This window comes from Pungitius pungitius, chromosome 18, assembly GCF_949316345.1.
Source record: "Pungitius pungitius chromosome 18, fPunPun2.1, whole genome shotgun sequence".
NCBI lineage: Eukaryota > Metazoa > Chordata > Actinopteri > Perciformes > Gasterosteidae > Pungitius > Pungitius pungitius.
Window position 1 is genome coordinate 16413429 of NC_084917.1, and position 18459 is coordinate 16431887.

The 18459-nt window shown below is 40.0% G+C and overlaps 1 long non-coding RNA gene across 2 annotated transcripts; it reads left to right on the top strand.

The window, feature by feature from the left end:
* Positions 1-12849: 12849 nt before the first annotated feature.
* On the top strand, positions 12850-17564 carry LOC119229379 (uncharacterized). Of its 2 annotated transcripts, none has more exons than XR_009942726.1 (5): positions 12850-13384; positions 15047-15081; positions 15751-15814; positions 15937-15973; positions 16619-17564. It is a non-coding gene; the product is annotated as an uncharacterized LOC119229379 (long non-coding RNA). The 2 variants fall into 2 exon arrangements; XR_009942725.1 differs by having other exon boundaries at positions 12856-13384; positions 15751-15784; positions 16619-17562.
* The last annotated feature ends 895 nt before the right edge of the window (positions 17565-18459 follow it).

Here is an 18459-nt window from a genome sequence, read left to right on the forward strand (position 1 = left end):
AATGAAAGCCATCTATCCCATGATGCGGGAGCACATGGAGACCGCTCAACGGCAACAGCAGGCCACCTACAACAGGTCTGCTCAACCCAGAGAGTTCAAGCCCGGGGACAGAGTGCTGGTCCTGGTACCTACCGTCGAGTGTAAATTCCTGGCAACCTGGCAAGGACCATATGAGGTCATTGAGCGGGTGGGAGAGGTAAATTATAAGGTAAGGCAACCGGATAAAAGAAAACCTGAACAGATTTACCATGTCAACCTCTTAAAGAAGTGGCACGCCAGGGAGGCGCTATTCAACGGTCTACCCACCACGGAACCCAAGGACCCGGCGCGGAAAGAGGTGCAGCTGGGTCCAAACCTGTCCCCCCATCAGCGGCAGATGGCACTGGAACTGGTGGATCGTAACCGAGAGGTGTTCTCCTCCCACCCCGGGCACACGGAAGTAACACAACATGAGATCCGCACCGTGCCGGGCAAAAAGGTAAACCAACGCCCGTACCGTGTGCCGGAGGCTCGTAAGGTGGCCATCCAGGAGGAGGTAAGGAAGATGCTGGAGCTCGGGGTAATCGAAGAGTCCCAAAGTGCCTGGGCAAGCCCCATTGTACTGGTTCCCAAACCAGACGGGTTGATACGGTTTTGCAATGACTTTCGGAAGTTGAACGAAGTGTCTGAATTTGACGCCTACCCAATGCCGCGGGTTGATGATTTGATAGACTCTTTAGGGCATGCCCGGTTTTTAACCACTCTTGATCTCACAAAAGGCTACTGGCAGGTGCCCCTGACATCGGCGTCCAAGGAGAAGACTGCCTTCGCCACACCGGAGGGGCTCTACCAGTATACCCGGCTCCCATTTGGTCTCCACGGAGCGCCCGCCACATTCCAACGGCTAATGGATCGAGTCCTGGCTCCCCACAAGAGGTACGCAGCGGCATACTTGGATGACGTGGTCATCCACAGTCCGGATTGGGCAAGCCACCTACCCCGAGTGCAAGCGGTGGTTGATTCACTAAGGGATGCAGGCCTCACAGCAAACCCCCAGAAGTGCAGGCTGGCCTTCAGTGAGACAAACTACCTGGGGTACACCATTGGGAGGGGGTTGGTCAAGCCTCAGGAAGCAAAGTTGCGGGCTATACAAAACTGGCCCCAGCCCATCACCAAGAAACAGGTGAGATCGTTTTTAGGCCTAGCTGGCTACTATCAACGTTTTATCACGGGTTTTGCTACCATCGCTGCACCGTTAACAGAGCTGACAACCAAACGACACTCACAAATGGTAAGGTGGAACCCGGCGGCGGAGGCGGCCTTCGTCAACCTGAAGCAAGCGCTGTGTTCCGGTCCAGTCCTGGTGGCGCCTGACTTCAAGAAAGAATTCATTGTCCAGGCAGATGCCTCCGAGGTGGGGCTGGGAGCAGTACTCGCACAGACACATGATGGGGAGGAACATCCCATCCTCTACATAAGCAGAAAACTGCTTCCAAGAGAAAAGAACTACTCCACGGTGGAGAAGGAATGCCTTGCGGTTACCTGGGCCCTGGAATCCCTGCGATTCTACCTCCTGGGCAGACGCTTTACGGTGGTGTCGGATCATGCCCCTCTGCAGTGGATGGCCAGGAACAGGGAAACCAACAGTCGAGTTACCCGGTGGTTTTTAAGCCTACAAGCATTTAACTTTTCTGTTGTCCACAGAGCAGGCAAGAGCCACAGCAATGCGGATGCCCTCTCCAGACGGGACGCCTTCTACACCGCCTTTGCCCCGACGAGGACGTCTGTCTCGAGGGGAGGGATGTGTGGCGTCACGAGAGGCTGGGTCCTGGAGGGACACTACATCCCCAGAAGATGGCTGTGTCCTGGGACAGCTATGGCCCCATCTGCTGGTGGACCCGGGAACCCCACCCCTCCAGTCACGCACACCTGAGACGGATCAACACATGATGAATTGAAGGGTTTTTAAGAGTCAGAGAGAGGGAGTAGGGAGAGGGAGAAAGCTGAAAGAAAGGAGCAGCAGACTGGGCGCCGAAGACAGGACCAGACCACGAGAACAGAACAGTAAGAGAGAAGAAGGGTGTTTCCCTGCTGGAGGGAACCGGTGGTTTTTAGTTTACCTCAAGGAGAGGGTCTACTTAAGTTTATCACGGAGAACGTTCATTTCTGTTAGAACCCCCCCGAACAAAAATAAAACAGTATTTTCTGTTAACCGGTGTCCGAGCACTCCTTGAACTGTTCCGCAGAGAGCGGTGTGGCCTCCCGTGACGTCACACCGTCTAGTAATGGAACTTCTGAGCTTACCTGAAGGCATCACCCGCAGCTCTCGGTGGAAAAGAAAAAACACAACCTTGTACGGCCGGGAGCAAAGTGTCCTCGTGCCCTGATATAACGGTCGTTAAAAGTGAGTTGAAGGGATTTTGATCACGGGAGCTACTCCGACGGTGTGTCGCTCGAGTCCTGAACTATTCTGGTGAGTTAGCTACACCGTCGGCTTCATTAGCAGTATCATTCAGGTTTAGTGTAAGAACGGAAAAAAGCCAGTCAGAATAGTTGATAAATGGTTATGGTACTGAGACATGTTTTTGTGATGTTATTGTGTGTTATTGCTACGAACGGTTAGCAGTTCTCAGAGCTGCTAGCTTAGCTGCGGCCCGGGTAATGAGGCTAAGCTAGCTACGTAGCTGTCGCTGTAGCTCAGATACCAAAACAATATGTTTTTCATATTCCCTGTATTTCACTTGTTTCATATTCCATGTAATGAAGCTGCATTGTTAATGTACAACTGGAAAGGTAACCAGCGTTTAAGCTGATAAATAATTGCGCTGCATATTGTGCAGGCTGGGTTTTTTTGAGGAGCGAGTTCTGTTCCGACTGCAGCTGTGTCGCCGCCATTGCCACGTGGAGGCTCTAGTTCCAACCGCAACCTGTACCACCCACTTTGCTGCATGGAAGCTTTTGGTTCGTCGAGACCGCAGTGTGGACATCGGTGGGGTAGGATCAGGTTCAGTCCTGAGGAGTGACACGTTTTATTTGAAAACTATTTTTTCCTTCCTTTTTTTCTGAGATCTCAGCATTTCTTTTTTTTGGCCCCTGGAAGTCAATAAACTGGAACAGACAACGGAAACGGGGGGAGAATAAGGACTATTAAACCCATTAAAGGAGGGAAAGAACACATTTGTTTTTATTTCTTTTATTCTTTTCCTTAAAATGATACTTACCTAGGTGAACTGATTTTGGTTCATACTGGGGATTTCATTTAAATAAGTGTAAGGCTGAGCACTTCATGTTGGAAGAAATGTAATGTTTGAATATATGATACATTTATACCGCATTCTGTGTTGTGTGTTATGTGGGCTGGGGGATCTATTGCTCTCATGCTTTAGTGCTACTGCCAATCTCCTTACCTGGACCTAATTGATCAGACAAAATTCGAGGAGACTGAGGAAAAAGGTTACACTCTCAAAGTGTGAATTTGGGAGAGGTTCTCTTTTGTATCTAGGTCAGCAGGTTGGTCGAGGCCAGGTGTGTCCTGCGGATGCAAAGATCACTGCAATTGCTGCCTTTCCTGAGCCAACCACCAGGCGGGAGTTGCGGCGGTTTCTTGAGATGGCTGGGTACTACCGCAGGTTTTGTAAAAACTTTTCTACGGTGGCCGCCCCATTGACTGCACTTACTAGACCAAGCAAATGGTTTTAAAGGACTGGTGAGTGCCAACAGTCTTTTAAGGATCTCAAGTGGCTTCTCAGTTGTAACCCTGTCTTGTCTGCGCCAAACTTTTCCTTGCCATTTAAGTTAGAAGTTGATGCCAGCGCTGTGGGAGCAGGAGCTGTACTCCTACAGGAGGATTTCCAGGGCATCGACCATCCTGTGGCCTACTTTTCAAGGAAATTTGACAAACACCAACTAAAGTACTCCACAATAGAGAAAGAAACCCTTGCATTGTTGTATGCTTTGCAACATTTTTAAGTATATCTTGTCTCCACTGGTAAACCTATAAAGGTTTTCACTGACCACAACCCTCTAGTCTTCCTCTCCAGGATGTACAACAGTAACCACCGCCTAATGCGTTGGTCCCTGATTGTTCAGAAATACAACCTGGAGATTGCGCATAAAAAGGGTTCTGAAAATGTACTCGCCGATGCCCTGTCTCGTGCATTATGAATAAATGATTGTCCAAACCTTTGGTTGGACTTGTATGTGTGGGGGTGTTACGTGTAGAGCTGTGTGCCTCTCTTGCCATCACCTTTTTTGTTTGTCCTGCAGGTGAGGGGCGGAGTATTGGCTGGCCCTGCCTCCAGAGCACCCGGGTATTGGCCCACACTCCGGCCAATCCGATATGGAGGGCAACTATAAAGCCTCTCTCTCTGTGCTCTCTCGCTCTTGCTTTTTGTCCCTTGAGGTTTGTGGTGGGGGAAGTGTGACTGAGGTAAAGCTGGGGTACCCTGTACATGCATACACGCAGAGTTATTGTTTGTTATTGCACTAGGTTATGGGTTGTTGCCACCGATGTATTTCTGTTATTTTGGACATTTGTAGAATAGAGTCAGGTCTTTTGTTTTCCTTTTTTTCTTTCCACAGAGTTGAGCTAGGCCTGGTTTTATTAGTTGGAATGCTTCAAGCATTCCAAGTATTGTTCTTCTTTTCTTTATTAGTTGGAATGCTTCAAGCATTCCAAGTATTGTTCTTCTTTTCTTTATTAGTTGGAATGCTTCAAGCATTCCAAGTATTGTTCTTCTAATCTTTATTCCGCCTTATTCATCTTCTTCATATTATTCTTCTATTTCTTCCGCCGCACCTTTCAACTCCTTCACACTTTCAGCTATTAAGACCATTCAAATATTAAAATGTTCAGCTCATTCAGGGGAGGGGTGCTATGACTTTTCAGCTTTTTAGCTCTTATAATTGAATTAATATAAATTAATATCTTCAACCTTTTTAACATGGTTTCCTAATGGATTAAATTTTCAAATCCTTTCAAAACTTCTTCAACTTTCAACTTTTTCAGCTTTTCCAATCTTTCAGCTAGAGACACCATTTAAACTTTAAAATGTTGACACAAGTCTTAACAATTTTATTAAAAAAACAGCTCGTTGATATCTATTATAGTTTTTTCATAATCACTAATTATGTTTCATTAGTTTTGGGGTTTCTTTCGAATTTAGAGTGGAGTTTTCCGGATTGTCCCGCGATTTAGAGTGAGCGCCGTGTCAGGATTCAGTAAAAAAAAAAGAGGCACTTTTCTCTTTACGGCCACAATATTCACTTTTCAGCCTTCATTTAAAAAGAAAACATTAGCCGTGCTTGTGCTGGTTGGACTCGTATAAGTTTGGAATGTCAGAGTTATTTACTTTTTGCGTGAGGAGCCTGGTTGTGAGACAAAGTCTGCCCCGAGCCCCATACGCTTCCATACAAATCTGCCGACATTTAAAAAAAAAAAACACAGCCGGTACACTTTTTGTAAACGGCTGTTTGAGCAGTTTTAAAACACATAGAGACATAAAAACTACACTCAAACGTTCGGTAGAGTCTTGTGTCTCTCAAAATGTCATTATTTTTTGGCTACCCCATATAGTTTTGCTCCAGGAAGCATTTGTTTGAGGTGTGGATTTTGTCTAAATCTCTTCACTCTCTTCACTGCGAGCTAATTAGCGATCAGCTGTTGATCGATGGCCATAAAGACGCAGCTCAGGGACGTGCAGGTTTAACCGTGGTTAGATAACGGTACGTATGGACGTGCGTGTCGTGAGTTGGGACGGAGACCCGGGATGAGCAGACCGTAAGTAATGTGGAGGCTGGACCGTAAGATATTTGAGACATGTGAGAGCCATAAGTACTAGAGTGCTAGCTAGCTAAACTGCTAACGAGGCTACTCCCCTCTGGAGACTTAAACCGTGGGTGTGACGTTGTTCATTCGGTGTTGTCATTAAGCTGCAGGCACGTGAGTTTATTTTCTTACGCGAGTGATACTATTAATAACCTTTTCGCGGACCGCAAGAAGGTCCGTAGGTTAATAAGCACGTCAAAAGTTACGGGGGAGGGGCGTGACGTTGTTCCTTCGGGGATTGAGCTGCAGATACGTGAGTTTGTTTTCTTACGCGAATGACAGGAGATCGTTTGGTCTTTATTTTACGCAACAGAGCGTCAACTTAATATACTATTAATAACCTTCATCGGACCGCAAGAAGGTCCGTCAGTTAATAAGCACGTCAAAAGTTACGGTGGACCAGCCGGGGTTAGGGGGGAGGAGGGGGTTCGCTGGTGGGCGAAACTGCGCACTGAGGAGTGAACAATTGTAATCGAGATGGGGGCTGTAGTATTTGTGTGTGTCCACTAACATTTAATTGTCCAAGTGAAACACGTAGTACTTGTATTAGTCATTGGCGCTGTATGCGTCCATGTTTATTTCACAAAACCGCGCATCTTTATGACGTCATCAAGACATGACGGTTAACTTATCCGGAAGTATCCAGGGGCGTTTTTGATGGGACCGCCACGAAGCTTTCAGTAATTTCTACACTATTTGCAAACTTTTGAGGCACTCACCAACCATGCAAAATGTTTTTATATTTAGTTGGAATGCTTCAAGCATTCCAAGTATTGTTCTTCTAATCTTTATTCCGACTTATTCATCTTCTTCATATTATTCTATTTCTTCCGCCGCACCTTTCAACTCCTTCACACTTTCAGCTATTAAGACCATTCAAATATTAAAATGTTCAGCTCATTCAGGGGAGGGGTGCTATGACTTTTCAGCTTTTTAGCTCTTATAATTGAATTAATATAAATTAATATCTTCAACCTTTTTAACATGGTTTCCTAATGGATTAAATTTTCAAATCCTTTCAAAACTTCTTCAACTTTCAACTTTTTCAGCTTTTCCAATCTTTCAGCTAGAGACACCATTTAAACTTTAAAATGTTGACACAAGTCTTAACAATTTTATAAAAAAATCAGCTTGTTGATATCTATTATAGTTTTTTCATAAACACTAATTATGTTTCATTAGTTTTGGGGTTTCTTTCGAATTTAGAGTGGAGTTTTCCGGATTGTCCCGCGATTTAGAGTGAGCGCCGTGTGAGGATTCAGTAAAAAAAAAAGAGGCACTTTTATCTTTACGGCCACAATATTCACTTTTCAGCCTTCATTTAAAAAGAAAACATTAGCCGTGCTTGTGCTGGTTGGACTCGTATAAGTTTGGAATGTCAGAGTTATTTACTTTTTGCGTGAGGAGCCTGATTGTGAGACAAAGTCTGCCCCGAGCCCCATACGCTTCCATACAAATCTGCCGACATTTAAAAAAAAAAAAACACAGCCGGTACACTTTTTGTAAACGGCTGTTTGAGCAGTTTTAAAACACATAGAGACATACAAACTACACTCAAACGTTCGGTAGAGTCTTGTGTCTCTCAAAATGTCATTATTTTTTGGCTACTCCAAATAGTTTTGCTCCAGGAAGCATTTGTTTGAGGTGTGGATTTTGTCTAAATCTCTTCACTCTCTTCGCCGTGAGCTAATTAGCGATCAGCTGTTGATCTATGGCCATAAAGACGTAGCTCAGGGACGTGCAGGTTTAACCGTGGTTAGATAACGGTACGTGTGGACGTGCGTGTCGTGAGTTGGGACGGAGACCCGGGATGAGCAGACCGTAAGTAATGTGGAGGCTGGACCGTAAGATATTTGAGACATGTGAGAGCCATAAGTACTAGATTGCTAGCTAGCTAAACTGCTAACGAGGCTACTCCCCGCTGGAGACTTAAACCGTGGTTGTGACGTTGTTCCTTCGGTGTTGTCATTAAGCTGCAGGCACGTGAGTTTATTTTTTTACGCGAGTGATACTATTAATAACCTTTTCGCGGACCGCAAGAAGGTCCGTAGGTTAATAAGCACGCAAAAGTTACGGGGAGTGGCGTGACGTTGTTCCTTCGGTGATTGAACTGCAGATACGTGAGTTTGTTTTCTTACGCGAATGACAGGAGATCGTTTGGTCTTTATTTTACGCAACAAAGCGTCAACTTAATATACTATTAATAACCTTCATCGGACCGCAAGAAGGTCCGTCAGTTAATAAGCACGTCAAAAGTTACGGTGGACCAGCCGGGGTTAGGGGGGAGGAGGGGGTCCGCTGGTGGGCGAAACTGCGCACTGAGGAGTGAACAATTGTAATCGAGATGGGGGCTGTAGTATTTGTGTGTGTCCACTAACATTTAATTGTCCAAGTGAAACACGTAGTACTTGTATTAGTCATTGGCGCTGTATGCGTCCATGTTTATTTCACAAAACCGCGCATCTTTATGACATCATCAAGACATGACGGTTAACTTATCCGGAAGTATCCAGGAGCGTTTTTGATGGCACCGCCACGAAGCTTTCAGTAATTTCTACACTATTTGCAAACTTTTGAGGCACTCACCAACCATGCAAAATGTTTTTATATTTTATTTTGACTTGTTGCCAGGATCTTCTCCTGTCTTGTTTATTCTGTGCACATGGGCAGGTGCCACTTTGTATGGTAGGTTGTGTCATCAGTGTATTAATGGGTGAGAGATGTCATCTAGTATTAAAGCGCTTTGAGTTGTCAGAAGACTAGCAAAGCGGTGTACAAGTTCATTAAGTTTGAATGAAAAAGATTCAGCAATGTTTAGAAGTAATTTAAGCTTTTATTAGTTCTGTATTTTGTCAAATTCATAGAAGCTTCCCCCATTTCTGTTTTTTCCAATTCTTTCAAGTTCGTTTCAGCTTTTCTCATTTCTGTATTTTTAGCAATTTTTAAATGTATTTCAGCCTTTTTTATTTCAGCAATGTTTAGAATAATTTCAGCTTTTATTATTTCTGTGATATCAAATTCATAGAAGCTTCTCCCATTTCTGTTTTTTTGATATTCTTTCAAGTTCATTTCAGCTTTTCTCATTTATGTATTTCAGCTTTTTCTATTCTTTCAGCAATGTTTAGAATAATTTCAGCTTGTTGCATTTTAAACAACTTTTTGAAATTAATTCCAGCTTTTATTATTTCTGTGATTTCAAATTCATAGAAGCTTCTCCCATTTCAGTTTTTTTGCAATTGTTTCAAGTTCATTTCAGCTTTACTCATTTCTGTATTTTCAGCCATTTTAAAATGTATTTCAGCTTTTTCTATTCTTTCAGCAATATTTAGAATAATTTCAGCTTGTTTCATTTCTGTACTTTAAGCAACTTTTTGAAATTAATTTCAGCTTTTTGCATTCCAACGCATTTTCAGCAGGAAATGCATTTTCTAGTTTATTTTGACTTGTTGCCAGGATCTTCTCCTGTCTTGTTATTCTGTGCACATGGGCAGGTGCCACTGTGTATGGTAGGTTGTGTCATCAGTGTATTAATGGGTGAGAGATGTCATCTAGTATTAAAGCGCTTTGAGTTGTCAGAAGACTAGCAAAGCGGTGTACAAGTTCATTAAGTTTGAATGAAAAAGATTCAGCAATGTTTAGAAGTAATTTAAGCTTTTATTAGTTCTGTATTTTGTCAAATTCATAGAAGCTTCCCCCATTTCTGTTTTTTCCAATTCTTTCAAGTTCGTTTCAGCTTTTCTCATTTCTGTATTTTCAGCAATTTTTAAATGTATTTCAGCCTTTTTTATTTCAGCAATGTTTAGAATAATTTCAGCTTTTATTATTTCTGTGATATCAAATTCATAGAAGCTTCTCCCATTTCTGTTTTTTTGATATTCTTTCAAGTTCATTTCAGCTTTTCTCATTTATGTATTTCAGCCTTTTCTATTCTTTCAGCAATGTTTAGAATAATTTCAGCTTGTTGCATTTTAAGCAACTTTTTGAAATTAATTCCAGCTTTTATTATTTCTGTGATTTCAAATTCATAGAAGCTTCTCCCATTTCAGTTTTTTTGCAATTGTTTCAAGTTCATTTCAGCTTTACTCATTTCTGTATTTTCAGCCATTTTAAAATGTATTTCAGCTTTTTCTATTCTTTCAGCAATATTTAGAATAATTTCAGCTTGTTTCATTTCTGTACTTTAAGCAACTTTTTGAAATTAACTTCAGCTTTTTGCATTCCAACGCATTTTCAGCAGGAAATGCATTTTATAGTTAGTTGGAATGCTTCAAGCATTCCAAGTATTGTTCTTCTTTTCTTTATTCCGCCTTTTTTTTTTTTTTTTTATTAGTTGGAATGCTTCAAGCATTCCAAGTATTGTTCTTCTAATCTTTATTCCGCCTTATTCATCTTCTTCATATTATTATTCTTCTATTTCTTCCGCCGCACCTTTCAACTCCTTCACACTTTCAGCTATTAAGACCATTCAAATATTAAAATGTTCAGCTCATTCAGGGGAGGGGTGCTATGACTTTTCAGCTTTTTAGCTCTTATAATTGAATTAATATAAATTAATATCTTCAACCTTTTTAACATGGTTTCCTAATGGATTCAATTTTCAAATCCTTTCAAAACTTCTTCAACTTTCAACTTTTTCAGCTTTTCCAATCTTTCAGCTAGAGACACCATTTAAACTTTAAAATGTTGACACAAGTCTTAACAATTTCCTAAAAAAAACAGCTTGTTGATATCTATTATAGTTTTTTCATAACCACTCATTATGTTTCACTAGTTTTGGGGTCCTTTTCGAATTTAGAGTGAGCGCTAGAGTGCGGGCAAAGTCGGAAGACAAGAGAGGGTCCATGTTTTGTAAACTGTTGGTAGAGCAGTTTTAAAAGACATAAAGACATAAAAACTACACTCAAACGTTCGGTAGAGTCTTGTGTCGCTCAAAATGTAATTATTTTTTGGCTACTCCAAATAGTTTTGCTCCAGGAAGCATTTGTTTGAGGTGTGGGTTCTCGGTAACTGTCTGTGAGCTAAGTGCACCTTGCTCCGTTGCCGCGCCAACGAGCTGGGGCTCTTTCTGTGACTCACAGCTGATCCTAATTAGCTGATTAGTGCAGCCTGACATGACCTCCTTCTCTCCACCTTCTCTCATCATTTCAAACCCCCATGGAGGGAGTTCTTACTGTAATGTTTGATGAGGCCTATTAAATAATATATACTGTCTCTCAACCCCCCCACCCACTCACCCAATACCATCATTTCAAAATAAAAGCTGCAATGATTATCTGTAATTTAAACATGAAGCTTATGATACAGCTGTTTCGTTGAATACTTATTGCGCTTTCAAATAGTACTACAACCACTACTAATATTTCTAGTACTTCTAGTAGTACTTCTAGTATTTAAACTGGTATTATTACTAAAATACTTTTACTACTAGTATTTCAACCCAATGGAGGGAATTCTTACTGTAATGTTTGATGAGGCCTATTAAATAATATATACTGTCTCTCAACCCCCCACCCCGCCACCCACTCACCCAATACCATCATTTCAAAATAAAAAGCTGCAGTGATTATGTTATTTAAACATAAAGCTTAGGATTCAGCTGTTTCGTTGAATACTTATTGCGCTTTCAAATAGTACTACAACCACTACTAGAATGTCTAGTACTTCTAGTAGTACTTCTAGTATTTCAACTGGTATTATTACTAAAATACTTTTACTACTAGTATTTCAACCCAATGGAGGGAATTCTTACTGTAATGTTTGATGAGGCCTATTAAATAATATATACTGTCTCTCAACCCCTGCACCTACTCACCCACTCCCCCAATACCATCATTTCAAAATAAAAGCTGCAATGATTATCTAATTTAGCCATGAAGCTTAGGATGAAGCTGTTTTGTTAAATACGTATTGCTCTTTCAAATAGTACTACAACCACTACTAGAATGTCTAGTACTTCTAGTAGTACTTCTAGTATTTCAACTGGTATTATTACTAAAATACTTTTACTACTAGTATTTCAACCCAATGGAGGGAATTCTTACTGTAATGTTTGATGAGGCCTATTAAATAATATATACTGTCTCTCAACCCCTGCACCTACTCACCCACTCCCCCAATACCATCATTTCAAAATAAAAGCTGCAATGATTATCTAATTTAGCCATGAAGCTTAGGATGAAGCTGTTTTGTTAAATACGTATTGCTCTTTCAAATAGTACTACAACCACTACTAGAATGTCTAGTACTTCTAGTATTTCAACTGGTATTATTACTAAAATACTTTTACTACTAGTATTTCAACCCAATGGAGGGAATTCTTACTGTAATGTTTGATGAGGCCTATTAAATAATATATACTGTCTCTCAACCCCTGCACCTACTCACCCACTCCCCCAATACCATCATTTCAAAATAAAAGCTGCAATGATTATCTAATTTAGCCATGAAGCTTAGGATGAAGCTGTTTTGTTAAATACGTATTGCTCTTTCAAATAGTACTACAACCACTACTAATATTTCTAGTACTTCTAGTATTTCAACTGGTAGTATTACTAAAATGACTTTTACTTCTACTAATATTACTAGTACTACTAGTATTTCAACCCCCATGGAGGGAATTCTTACTGTAATGTTTGAGGCCCATCAATTAATAACTTTAGTTTTATTAGCTTAGGGCGACTGTGGGTGAGTGGGGAGCGCGGGCGGCCGTCCTCCAGTCAGAGGGTTGGCGGTCTGATCCCAGGCCCGGCTAACCTGCATGTCAATGTGTCCTTGGGCAAGACACTTGATCCCAGCATTGTTCCTCTAGCTGTGACGACGAGTGTGTGTGAATGTTAGTTACTGGTTGGGCAGGTGCCACTGTGTATGGTAGGTCCTGTCATTGGTGTGTGAATGGATGAATGATGTTATGTAGTGTTAAGGTGCTTTGAGTGGTCAGAAGACTAGAAGAGCGCTGTACAAATCTATTTTACCAAGTCCATTTGCTTTGAATAACAAACATTCTGTCTCCCAAACCCCCCCCCCACCCAATTCCATTATTTCAAAATAAAAGCCTCAATGATTATCTGTGCCTCAACAATAGGTACACCACAATTGCTTTCAAATACTAGTGAAACTAGTACTTACTTCTTCTACTGCTAGTACCACTAGTACCACAAGTACCACAATTACAACTATAACATTCTTCTTTTTTGCGTATTTAGTTGTTCAGCGGGTGATAGCAGGTTAATAGTGTTGATGGTGATATTAACAAAACATGTCACGGATTATGTACTAAAAAAAACATTAGTGAATTCATATAATGCATTAGGAAAACATTACCTAATCAAGACCATATCTTTTTGTCAATTTATCAGCTTGTTTTACAGTATCTTGGTGATGATACAAATGATCTTAAAGGACATCTATGGATTTAATAAAATGAATTAAGATAGCTGATGAATTAAGCTATGAGGTTTGTGTGGCACAGTTTTCTATCGATACCCGGATTTATGACTTTCCGAATGTTCCTGAATGCATCTATCAAATTCCACGTCACATTCAACGGATCTCCGTCAATTTCCTCTGAAGTCTTGACCGGTAAGTACCACTAAGCCCCGGGCTCATAGTTTGGATGGTGTAATGACAGTTATATAGTTGTGAAACGGCGTTGCGGTCCGTTTGTAACCCGTGCACTATTTGTACGCTAATAAAAGCGTGAAATATTCCCTCCGTATGACAACGCCAACTCGTGGCTAACACTTGCCTAGCCGCTACGTTAGCCACACATTAGTATGACGAAGACAAAAAATATGTAACGTTAACAGGATTAAGCTATGTGTTGAACTGGCATCAACTGGTTAGTTGGGTTACTTATTTATCTAACTATCATTTCAGTTAATATGGCTAGTCTCCGTTAGCCTCTATGTTCACGTAGTTTAACGTTTAAAAGTCACGGGTTCGTTTGTGTGCCATAAGGGAAATATTTCTATTTGTGTCATAGTTTATTACGAGGAAGGAGGCGATTTTAATTCATTTGCAACATTGAGGAAAAAGGTGCGATAGGCTTTACATTATTGAAGATAAAGTACTGCTCAAAACCTTATTGCTTATGCTATGATGCAGATACCAGCGAAATTATAAATAGTAAGTAAATAGCTTCAGCACTAAATGGTTGTGTATCGCATTTCAGTAGCCTAGAGAAAATAGTCCCCGAAGGTGTATGTAAACAACATTGGGTCTCCTTGCAATATCTCGCACATTCTTATTCATTCACACCGGTTGCGAAAGCTCGCACTGGCCGAAATCATTCGTACTGTTTCCGGTCTTTTTTCTGCGATCGCCACCGAGCTAAAAATTGAAATATTACCTAACGGTCGCGCAAAATCTAACGGTAATCTGTTACTTTGAGTGCGCAGTGATATGGAACGCTGGTCCATGTGAACAAGAACTGTACAGAGCTCAATAATGTACACCCCATGACTCACTCTCAACCAATTAGAACGCTGAATCTATTCTACCCGTTTTATAATATAATAATTCAAGTAAAGTTAATTGGAGATTGGTTAAAATAGCAATGATTTTATCAGTTTGAGTTGACTAGTTTGCCAGGCATTAGTTATGAGTTAGCTGGTTAGCGTTACTTTGCTCGCTGCCAAACTAGTCAGCCAACTGATGAAATTGCCACGTCCGCTCTAACCGTAATGCTACTTTTACCATTACGTAGAAGTTAGCATGTGGTAACCACGGGACTGTTTCACTCTTCTATTAACAAATCCGATGTCAATTCCATTTAAAGTAGTTTGTTGCTTTTGAGAAACATAATTAACTAACGTTAGTTTATCACGTCAACTCAATAAATTGACATTACATATTACCAAGCTGGGACATGTAAAATGCAAATCTATGTAAAACGTCAACTTTATTGGCTGTGGTAGACTGCTGGAGACCAGTTCAAGCTAATGCTTGACTTTATAAGAACAAGTTAATTTAGTTGATGCGTTTTTCCGCCATATGTTTATTTACCAGCTGTATGTATGTAGTCTATTTCTTTTAAGGTCATAAAAACGTTGTCCACAACAACATTACCTTAATATATGACTGAGATTGAATTACACTTCATTCCTCATTATGTCGGTAATATGGAACAGCAGTTATCTACTTCTCTATGTATGTAATATATCATTTTCTAAGGTGTTTTGTTTAAAGGCTGAAAGATAGAACCTTCTTAATGTCAGTTTGTCATATTGTTTCCTCTCTTAGACAACAGAGCATCCTCCTTATCTGCATTGTGTGTGGTAAGTTAAAAATAATGCAACAGAAATATCTAATAGACTACATAACTATACTGCAAATGACGTAGATATTTTCAATTTATTCAACATTTGCATCGTATTTTATGGATGGCTGCCACATCATTTTTGAAGTTGTTGGTATATTATTGTTTCTTTATAATTTGAATAGTTCATTTTTGTTTGAAATGGGATGGGTTTTTAATCGTCCAGATATATTGCAAGATAATTTCCTCAAATGTCTTTATTTTTTTAAGGAATAAAGTGATTAATAAATATAAATATTGAGAAGGTGGAATTAGAGTTTTACATTTCTTTCTTTAATTTCATACTTTGCAGCTACCAAACTAATTGCCCCGGCTCTGACTGTATGTACCATACTATAGAGCCATTTCAGTCCCTAAGAGGCATTAACACATATGGAAAGAATATATAATGTTGTCTTGTTGACGTCAGTCAGTATTGCCACAAAACCGCGACACTGCAATATATATTTTAACTTTGGTGAAAACTGCGACTTTTCAATGAGACAGAAATGATCAATAAAGAAATGCATTGTTTCACTTGAAAGTACTTGCATGTTAAATAAACTGAACTAAAAATATCTACCTTTTCTCAACCTCTCTTCATCCGTCACCCTCCTCTTACTCCTCCCAACTTCTCTTTTCTATCTAGAACGGAAGACTATTGCGGCTGGTGACTCTAAAGTGTAAGCTCACACATTCATTCAGATATTACTGTAAGTAAACTGATCTTTTATTGGTTTCCAGTTTAGAATACCATCCCATCATAATAATAGTCTTGAAAACCCTCATTTAGTTCTCATTCTTTCTGCCTCCTCTTTCCTGTCTCTAACTGCAGCCTACTAGTGTTGGTGACTCCTCGGACACATTTTACAGTAAGTTTTCAGATATGACTGACAACTGAATGTACTTTCTTAAAACATTTAGTGAAGTTGTAATGAATCACAGATGGCCGAGCAGCATTGTTTGTATGAGCAGCATGTGTGTGTTGCTCAACCTCTTGGTTTTATATTCGGCGCGTACGTTAGCAGCGTAGCCCGGCTTTGTCAGCTGTGTCTTCTCCAGAGATTTGAGGGCTGTTGCTACTCTGGTGACATATTTTTAACATATATAATGTTATAATAGTAGGGGAGATCACTGTATTATGTTACAGGTTGTGCTTGGTTCACAGTCAGAGCATAACAAAATATTTTCAATCAATTCTTTTAAGCCCAAAATCATAAATTTGTCTCAGGGGTTTACAATGTGTGCACCTACAGCATCCCCTGTCACGGAAGCCCACCATCGGCTCAGGAATCATCGTTGACAGTTCTCGATGTACAACCAACAGCTTTAACTTGCTACAGTTTTGATGTCCCTTTGTCAACATTTACCAGGAGAATAGTCCATTATTGATTTAAATCAACACTCAATATAATAAGTGCCTGCCAGCATTATTTATTATTTTATATATATATATATATATATATATATATATATATAAAGATTGTCTAACGGATGTTTTTTTGTGTGTCTTGCAGGTGTCCTGTTGTCCAGCATCTCTCTTCTATCCCATTGGCTCTCTGTCTATCCTATACCTTGTATCCACTCTGTCTACAATATGATTACTCTAGCTTTCCTGTCAAATCTACCTCTCTGTCTTTGATTTTGGAAACTCTATCTTTGTATCCCTCTTCTATCCCACTCTATCTGTATACTGAACTGATATTTTGAAACCTGAATTTTGAAACTTGAATTTTGAAACCTGAACTCTGAAACCCAATTTTTGGTTGCCTAAGGTCATTGATACCTGTCTGTCTGAACAGAACTCTGAGAGTCTCCACTCTCACGCTCTCTGTCTCTCCTCTGAACACTCTCACCCGGGTTATTGGTACCTGATCTACCTTTTTGAATGATCTGAGAGATTCTCTTCTCTCACTCTCACCTCTTTCCATCTCCTATCAACTCATATATTTATACAACGCTATTACTCTTTTTACTAATTTGACAAAGCATTTGAAATTTACTATTAATGAGATTAACAAAATTGGCCTAAAGAAAGAATTGAAAAGTTAATTCAGAAGCTAAAAAAACACAAGCACAAATATTTTTGTTGTAATTGAACTACACTTTGATACAAAGAATTGGATAATTGGATTGTGAAAAGAAATTACACTTTATAATCTAGTCTGGTAGATTTCCTGGTATACTATTTACAAAAGTGCAAGGAATAAACATAATTTAAGACAACTGCACTCTGGTCAATATACATAGAACTATTACAAATCTATATTACAGAGAAGCGTTATTTGCTCCTGATCTCTGTTGCTGTGGACTTCTGTTGGTTTGTACTTAAGAGGTTTTCTTGGTGAACCGATATATTTTCACACTTAACACTGTTGTTAACTTGATTAGTCTACGTACAAGGAAACCTCATACTGCTACATGCATTATACCTAATTAAACATATTTTTCTTATAAACTTACATTGTGTATATCAGTGTTTTGTTGTTTAACCTGTTAATACTGAATTGGATTCATCAGGTGTGGCTGTTTCCTGCTGATCCAACGTTCTTCAGAAGCATTCATCAGCCATCTCACACTCCTATAACATCTGCTCCTGAATATAAACAATAGCTTAGTAAAGTATTAGGATCATTTCTACAAGTAAATTGAGCCATTTGAATCTGACCCCGCCTTTCAGTTTAATTAACCAGTTCCTAGTTGTGTGTTTGTGGTAAACTTCAGTTTTTACATTGAATATTTATTTTCACAGATAAATCAAGGTTTCGGTAAGCAATATCTATTGCATATTAAATACAATCGGTCACTTTAGTACATGGTACTTCATTAACATAGGCAGACATACTGAGACCCGATTGCAGTATTTAAATCTTAGAAGTGCTTTGTCCAGAGCCTCATATATTGTAATAAGGCAAACAATTGGATAATTTGGTTTTAGATTAAAACCTCAAAAGAATCCGGAATATCCTTGAGGTTGCTGTCACTGAATTTGACGTTCAAAACATTTGTGTAACACTAATATATTGATCTCTTTAAGTGTTAGGTTATTTATTCATGTTTTGAAAAGTGTAACCCCAAACAGTTTATTTTTCATTCATATTAGCATTATTAGTTTTTGTTTAATCGCAGCAAACCGGTTTAATCCATCTTCAAATCCTGGTTCGTTAAAGGTCATATTTTACTAAATTTCATTTAATATCTTGGTTTTGTACAACATTTGTGGTTTTTGAAACGACAACAATGCCAAGGAAAAGTAAGAGGTCACAAGCTCAGAGCCTGCGCTGGCAGCGGTCCAATGACACTCACTGTGCAACAACTACTGAAGGAGCAGTATGCGTTGGGCCTGAGAGCAGTGCAG